Here is an 8,817-nt window from a genome sequence, read left to right as displayed (position 1 = left end):
TGGTCGAGACAGTGGTGGTTCTGTCTCATTATACCGTCTAATTATCTAATCTGTCTGTCCCTCTTTGTCATGTTGACGACAGAAGTAGAGGGAATTCGTGATGTCATCATTATCATTATCATCATCTTCATCATCTAATGTCATATCATAGCCTTTCTAGCTTATTGCACACACACACACACACACACACACACACACACACACACACACACACACACGCGGTGGTATAGCGGTCAGCCTCGCTGACCACGAGTCAGAGCTGGCCCGCTTGTGGTCGGCCTACATCCAACCCAGGTGTTGATCCTTCACCACAAGGCTAGTCGACAAACGGGTACCTGGGTTTTGGTTTGTGTGTGTGTGTGTGTGTGTGTGTAGGATTGATAAGATAGTAGTCGTAAATCGTTATCATAGTCTTTTTAACCTTTTTTTTTCCAGCAGAGTAAAAAGGTACATGTGATTCTCGAAGTCATATGCACTATATACAGTGGTGGTCTTCAGGTATCGGGGTCTGCGCGAGGCATGGGCTGTCCGGCCCAGGGTCGCCTGCAGGGCCGGAGGCGGAGTGGGAGGAGGAGGAGGAGGGGGCAGGCCAGGTCAAGGGTCATGAATATTGATAGGTCGATGGTGGGGGATAGCGACCGTCATCGGGGTCGAGAGGAAGTGGGCGAGGGGGGGAGGGGGGTCTGTGTGTGGGAGAGAGAGAGAGAGAGAGAGAGAGAGAGAGAGAGAGAGAGAGAGAGAGAGAGAGAGAGAGAGAGAGAGAGAATTTTGAAACCGTATGGAAACGGGTGGGAAAGAAAGGGGGATAATAGAGAGAGAGAGAGAGAGAGAGAGAGAGAGAGAGAGAGAGAGAGAGAGAGAGAGAGAGAGAGAGAGAGAGAGAGAGAGAGAGAGAGAGAGAGAGAGAGAGAGTGGCGATGGTTCTGACTTGGGGTAAGGCGGAGGAGGTGATGGGGTTTGTGCTGGGGTGGGGGAGGGTGGGGAGGAGGGATGGGGGGTGAACGGGTAGGTAACAGGGTCATTGTTATCCCGAGACTGAACAAGAGAGAGAGGGGGGGGGGGTTGACGTGGGTGATGGGGGGGGGGGGGTGATATGGGAAGTGGAGGGATATGCGGGTGAGAACGAAGCGTTCGTTGTCAACCCCCGTCCTCTTCCTGTGTGTCGGGGGGTATGGTTGAACGGTAGATTACGGAGCGGATGTGCGCGTAGTGCGCCCCCCCCCCATCTTGATCACTCTACTCCACGAGTCACTAAAGACCACATTCAACGTGTCACAGACGATCCACCTATGTGAGTTTCCGGATGTCGAACGCGGTCTCCGTCCAACAGAAAGCGGTGGTTACCGCCGCACATCTCATGCCGCGCCATGGGGGAGGGCTGGGCTGGGCTGTGCTGTGTGGGTGGGTGGGCGGCGCTGTCTCTGAGCGTACATAAGGCGTGAGTATTCCGGGCATCTCTTGGTGGCATTAGGTGTCGGGGGTTGGTAAGGGGTTAGATGTAAGTTCCCCCAGGGGCTGTGTTTGGTAGGGCTGCCATCATGATCCCCCACCCGCCCCCGAGTCCTTCCGAAACGAAAGGGCGTTTGGATCGCATCTGGATACAGTGGTCAGACTCCCTGACAGTGGGTTCAATGAGTTGAATCTGGATTTCTTTTGTTTTCGGAGTTCAGTCTCTTGAACGCTTATGATTTCATTTTCTAAATTTCTCTCACGTGTTTTCTGCCTTTACCATGTCTTTCGTTCATTTTCTTCCTCTCATCCACCACGCCTATACTATAAAAGTACTTCGTCACGTCTTTTTTTTTATCATTTTTTCCTTTTTATTTTTTAATGCCCTGTCCTCTGGTTGTTCTGTCCATACATCTCTCCCGATGAAGTGTTCACTGTCCACGTCATCAACCTTTCTGGCACATCAAGATCAAGAAGAATAATGGTCCCATTACACAACCCTGCAGCACGCCACTGGTGTGTAGATACCAATTTGTACTGTACGGGGGGAGAGTACACTGTGTGTGTGTGTGTGTGTGTGTGTGTGTGTGTGTGTGTGTGTTGGTCCGAAGTGGAATTAGGGGAAGGAGAAGGAGCTAAAACAGGAGTGGTATCAAACTGAACTAGAGAACATAAGACAGACCGGCCAGTGTTTTTAGATAAGTTTTACTTGGCTTAAGACCAGAGAGAGAGAGAGACTGGAGGAAGAGGTTTGTCTGTCACATTTCCATTGCATGAAGACTGACTACTTTGCCTCGTCTGCAGAGACTTCTGCCGGAGATGAAAGTTGGGTGTCGAAGAAAGGAGACTTGCGTCCAGGCTGATAAAACCCAGGTCCCTCGAACGAACGGCCCTCGGGAGGGGAGTGATCGAACCATGGGGTCGGGAGGGGAGTGATCGAACCATGGGGTCGGGAGGGGAGTGATCGAACCATGGGGTTGGAGGGAGAATCATCATTGGAGGAAACGCAGCAATCTTTCCCCCAACGAAACGACTTAACGCAAGCCAGTCCAAACCAGGCTTTTAACAGAAGCGTCGTACGCGTGGCGTTTACGGAAGGAAGTCTTAAAGGGAAGGCGGCAGGTACGCAAAGAGGAAACCTCCTCGTTCGTATCGTATTGAACCAGTTGAGGCGATAACACGAGGGATTAGTAAAGAAGCGAGCAATGACCCCTCTGGAGAAGGGCCTCGGGGACTGCGTATGTAGCAGCAGCAGCTGCCATCTAGCGGCAGTCTGGCGAAATGATTTTTTTAGCCCTCCTCTGGCGGTCGTAGAAGGAGGAACCGTCGCGTCAACTCTCCACAAAGACAGACGGCTTCAGCAACAGTCGCTTCAGTTCTCCCATCTCTTTATCGTCAGGAACTACCATTTCAGCCGGGCATGTAATGGTTAGGCTACGCGAATTCATCACCTCTCTATCCGCCAGCGAGGGAGGGAGGGTGAGGGAGGGAAGGAGGGCAGGGCAGCAGCAGCAGCCTTGGGAAACCATCGCTTCGGCTGTCTTTTAGCTGGAGAGGTAAGGGTAGATGGGGTGGATGGAGAGGGTCGTCATCCATTCATCACTCCAGCTGCCCTCCAGCGGCTCAATCCTTAGGACCTGACACTTCACCTACCCTCTGTACCGCTGGCTTTAGGACGGTGGGGTTGGTTGGAGGCGGGGGACTGCCTCCCTGAGCCGAGTGGCGGCCATTATGAGGGCGAAGGTCCCTGGTGAACTGAGAGGGAGAGGAGGAGGAGACTCCTCCGACAGACGCCCCCCAGCAACCGCCATTGTCTAAGCTAACGTCGCGCCTCGCTAGCGTATATAAGAAGGGCGGTCCTGTACCTTGCAGAATCTGCAGGTTGCATTCAGGCGACGAGAGAGAGAGAGAGAGAGAGAGAGAGAGAGAGAGAGAGAGAGAGAGAGAGAGAGAGAGAGATGAGCTGCAGCTGCCCACAACCCTTTCGCGCAAGCCCGGGCCAAGCGGCAGACCTACCGGCTTGCCTTGCTTGCTTGCCTGCTTGCCTGCTTCCTCATCCGATAAGAACGTTTGGTGCCATGAGTTCTTGTGGTTGAACCTGACTCCGTCATCCATCTCTAGTTAGAATGCCTATATGGACTCCAGCGGTTAGCGTTCCCGAACGTGTCGCCGCATTCACGGGCCGCCCAGGAGGGTCGAGTGTATAGGTTAGAATCCTGGTTGCGGCGGTCGGTTCACAGTCATCCCAGCTGTTCATCCATCCCTAGGGGGGTTGGTCGATAAAATTGGTACCTGGCTAATGATAGGGCCTCAGCTACCCGTACCGTCTCAGATAACATAATTAAAATTATATAATTCTCAGTTATCTGCTGTTTTGGCGTGTTATGTATGTGATTTGAGTTGACTACGAAATGAGTTCCTTTTTTTTTTTTGTTTTGTTTTCCTCCGCCTGACGTGTGAGTTGTGAGGCACCACCGTCCTGTCACACGAGACCGTGAGGTATGAGGTGCTCGCAATGAGGCATCGCCACCCCATTCGTACTATGGGGTAGTTAAGGTCATCCCAGGTCATGAAATAACTTTATTGGGGGGTATATCTCTGGCCTGATGGTGTGTTCCTAGTGGGGACTGGCTCCTAGTGGGGACTGGCTACCAGGACCTGGTGGGGACTGGGCTACCAGGACCTGGTCGGGGTCGCCATTCCCTGGTCAGCGATTAGTATGTCATGCATCAAGCACCAGCTGATGGAATGGACGTTCCTCCCAGTACAAGCTGCAGCAGTAGTAACAGCAGCAGCAGTAGCGTCGGCAGGAGCAGCAGGAGGAGGAGGAGCAGTAGCAGTAGGAACAGCGGTAGCAGCAGTTCAGTAGTAGCAGCAGTAGGAGCAGCAATTGGAGCAGCAGTAGCAGCAGCGACAGCGGGAGCAGCAGCAGGAGGAGGAGGAGCAGCAGCAGCAGAAATCGTGACAATCAATATGGTGTAACATTGGTTACTAGAACTCATCAGCTAAATATAAGTGGCTGCCACTCACCGCCACCTTCCCCTCACTCCCTCTCCCTCCCTCCTTACCTCTTCCTTCCCTCACCCCCTCTTTCCTCTCACATTTCCCACACACACACACCACACCCCCACTCTCTCCCACTGCCGTACCACCTTCCCCCCCTTATAACCTACCTGACCCTCTTCCTCTCATCACGTGTCACGTTGCTGTGTATTATACAGTGTGGCTCGAAAGTATATACAGAGTGGCAGACGATGCGTCTATTGCCAGATTTTCCCTCTATATCGATAGATCATCTTTAGGAGTTTTGTTTTTTCAAAAGCGAGACAGTTTTGGTCATTTATTAAAGTATAATGTACAATAACTGTGGTACTGCAGCACGATCATCATAATCTTGCAGTACGATAATTATCGTTGTAGTACGGTAATTGTATCACTTTAGTACGATAACTGTGATTGTTTTACCATGACTATTACAGTATTGTACAGTATTGCTTTGATGGTTGTGTACGTATGCTGGATAAAATGGTTGTGAACAGGGCAGAGCCAAGTGATTGTACTACGATAGCTGTCACTGTCGTGTGATAACTGTATTGTTGTCGTACTACGGCTGTGTGATTACGGTACGATAACTGTCGCTGTGGTACGATGGTATTCCCACTGAAGAACGAATCCTGGGCTGTTATGGTACGTTGAGTATCGTTCTCGTACGATAATCGTGTTTCTACATAATGGGAATTATTTATTCGGCTGTATATATATATATATATATATATATATATATATATATATATATATATATATATATATATATAAGCTTCCATGAACGACGTAACCCCAAGTTATGATTCACTGCAAATCTGTTCCATTATCTTGGGAAGTTTACTGTCGGGTGTATTCCTGTTTATCTATTTTCCCTTGCCGGCTAGAGACTGTTTGAATAAAACATTAAACGCATAAACACCTGCGAATTCTAAATGGGAAGGAGAGAGAGAGAGAGAGAGAGAGAGAGAGAGAGAGAGAGAGAGAGAGAGAGAGAGAGAGAGAGTCCACTTTTTTCACTTTTTAAGTGAAAAAAAAAATTATCTCATTTTTGGAATGACTTAAGGGAAGAGGTCGACTTTCTTGATTGATAAAGATGAAGATTTCCTCTGAATGACCACTATGAGTGGGTAAGAGTAGTAGGGTAGGGGCTGTTGAAGAATCATTAGATGAGGGGAAAATTCTCAAATGACCAGGAAATGAGAGAGTCGATCTTTTCAGAACTTTTATAATTAGGCTGGGATGAGCTGGAGGATGTGATGATGGCGTGGTGGATCCGACGGGGGGGGGGAGTGGGGTTCGACAGGGGTTCGCTAGGGTGTTCAGCAAGGGTTTGACAGGGGCTCGACAAGGGTTCGATAGGGTGTTCGACAAGGGTTCGACAGGGTTTCGACAAGGCTTCGACGGGGGTTCGACAGGGGTGCGATAGGGTGTTCGACAGAGGTCCAACGATTGATTGGTACACAAGAATGACGTTGACCTGAGGACCTCCTCCATCTGGTACCTGTTGGGACCTGGGAGGTCCTGTTTCCCCCCCCCCCCCCTCAGCATGAGAACCTGCTGTTGTATGTCTGACTTGGGAAGACCCGTGTCTCTGATGTGGGAGAACGAAGCCCCTTACGCATCTCTCTGACCTGATAGGACCCGATTCATATCTCCGCGACGTAAGAGAGGAGCCTACAAGCTAATCTCTCTGACCATAACGTGACCTGTTAGGTATCTCTCAGGGCATTCGAGAAGGTACCTGTTGAATCTTTTTTTTTTTTTTCAACCTGTTAAAAAGACCTGGCACTTATCTCTGATATTGAAGGACCTGTTTTCAACCCTCTGACCTCAGCTTCAGGTGCGATACACGCAAGCATAACACACACACACACACACACACACACACACACACACACACACACACACAGTCACATATAAGCATCTACACGAAGACTTAAGCACACACACAAGCATACACGTAACGAGATAAAAAAAAGGGGAAAAAGCGAGGGGAAAAATAAGACATGTGGTACACATAACCTGAATACACTTTGAAAATGAAAAGAAGTGTTAGTCTTTGTAGTTTCTCTCTCTCTCTCTCTCTCTCTCTCTCTCTCTCTCTCTCTCTCTCTCTCTCTCTCTCTCTCTCTCTCTCTCCCCCTTTCCCTTGTCACCTCTCATGCCAATATCATCTGACGGGGCCTTTTTCAGAATTCTTCGCCTCTCCCTCCCTCCCTCCCTCCTGAGCTGCACAGATTTACACGTGTTTACCGTAGGTCGTCACCACACCAGCTTGTGTTGATGGTGGCCTTCCTGGCCTGCCTGGATTACTGGCTGGCTGGATAACTGGCTGGCTGGATAACTGGATAACTAGCTGGATGGATGGCTGGGTGGGTAATTGGATTACTGGCTAGGTGGTTAACTGGCTGGCTGGATAACTGGCTGGCTGGGTTGATGGCTAGCTATTTGGTTGACTGGCTAGCTGAAAGAGGTACCTCGCAACACTCCTCTTTTTTCCCCCCCTCCTCCTCCATGGCTCTTGTAACTAACTGCACTGTTGGCAGGGGGTCAGGACGACTGCTGTCGTTCAAAGGGGGAGAGGGGAGGAGGGGGATAAATCAGGGGGAGGGGGAGAGTGAAGGGGGATAAGTCAAGGGGATGGGTGGTGGAGGGGGAGTAAGTAAGAACAGGAGATAGGGGGGTCAGAAGTGGTTAGCAGTGGTGGTTGAAGGAGGAAGGAACCAGGAGGAGGAGGAGATGGTCGACGAACAGGGGGAAGGAGGTTCTTATAGTAGCAAAGGTTGTCATGACCAGATGGAAGAAAGGGAGGGAAAAGTCCTTTATTGAAGGAGGAGAAGCAGGAGGAGCAGCAGCAGCAGCGGTCCTTGTAAGGTGAAGGAAAGAACCAGTAGGAGCAGTAGCGGCGGGAGGAGGAGGACTCAGCAGGACGACGTGAAGAGGGAGGGAGGGACAGCAGCGACCCGCCCTGGCTGGTGGTATATCGGCGGTGGTGATGATGCCATGTTTGTCCAACAACGTCTTGAAGCTTGTGTGTGTGTGGGGAGGCGACGCGCGCCATCCCCCTCTACCCCCCCCTTAATGACGCGTGTCATGCCTCTGAAAGGGAAACACATAAAGCTGTTAGCGGGCGTCAGGTGGCGCTGAAGCGGTGGAAAAGCGAAGTAAAATGGCCGAAAAAAAAAAAGCGCCACTTATAGCTAGTTGGGGGTTGCAAGCGATACGAGGCGTTGCTGCCTTCAGGAGACGTGGTCGGTCGGTCGGTGGTGAGGGTGGCTACCTGTGTCTTATTATTATCTTTATATTTGATCGTTGTTTCTCTCGTGAGCGAGGTAGCGCTGGGGAAAGACGAAGAAAAAGGTCGCGTCCGCTCTCAGTCATTATTATGTCTGTCGTGTGTAATGCGCCGAAACCACAAGTTCGCTATCCACCACACCCAGGCCCCACAGATCTTTCCATGGTTTACTCCGGACGCTTCAGATGCCCTGGTTCAGTCCATTAATAGCACGTCGACCCCACTATACCACATCGTTCCAATTCACTATATCCCCGTCCATGACTTTCACCCTCCTTCATATTCAGCCCACGATCACTCAAAATCTTTTTCACTCCATCCTTCCACCTCCAATTTGGTCTCCCACTTCTCCTCGTTCCCTCCACCTCTGACACATATATCCTCCTTGTCAATCTTTCCTCACTCATTCTCTCCATGAGACCAAACCATTTCAGTACACCCTCTTCTGCTCTCTCAGCCACACCCTTTTTATTGCCACACATCTCTCTTACCCTTTCATTAACTAACTTTCATTGTGATTATCACTCATCAGTTTTACCGTCCTTATCAAAATTATCAGTATTATCATCATTAAAACTGATCAAAATAATTATCACTGATATGATTGTCATCAATATTTAAGTCATTACTCTTGTCATTTTCAGGATATGGTTACCATAACATATATACAGTATATTCAACCAACTGATGATTACTGTACACCCCACTACCATCACCACTACATAGATCTGCCACCATCATACACCACTACACGTCCCATACGATCCCGAGTCTGGGATCCCCCCCAGCTGGTCACTGGAGGGGGCCACTGACCCTTGGGGATCTGACCTGTCCCAGGATCATCCACATTTGAATATTGGAAGAATATCTTCCAGGAATATTGCCAGGGAGGGAATCTTCATTTTACTTTAACCTCCCTTCCTTAAGCTATAGTGTTTACGTTAGTGATATATATATATATATATATATATATATATATATATATATATATATATATATATATATATATATATATATATATATATATA

The sequence above is a fragment of the Panulirus ornatus genome, chromosome 57 (genome assembly GCF_036320965.1).
Source record: "Panulirus ornatus isolate Po-2019 chromosome 57, ASM3632096v1, whole genome shotgun sequence".
Lineage (NCBI taxonomy): Eukaryota > Metazoa > Arthropoda > Malacostraca > Decapoda > Palinuridae > Panulirus > Panulirus ornatus.
Note: the sequence above shows the minus strand (reverse complement) of the source record.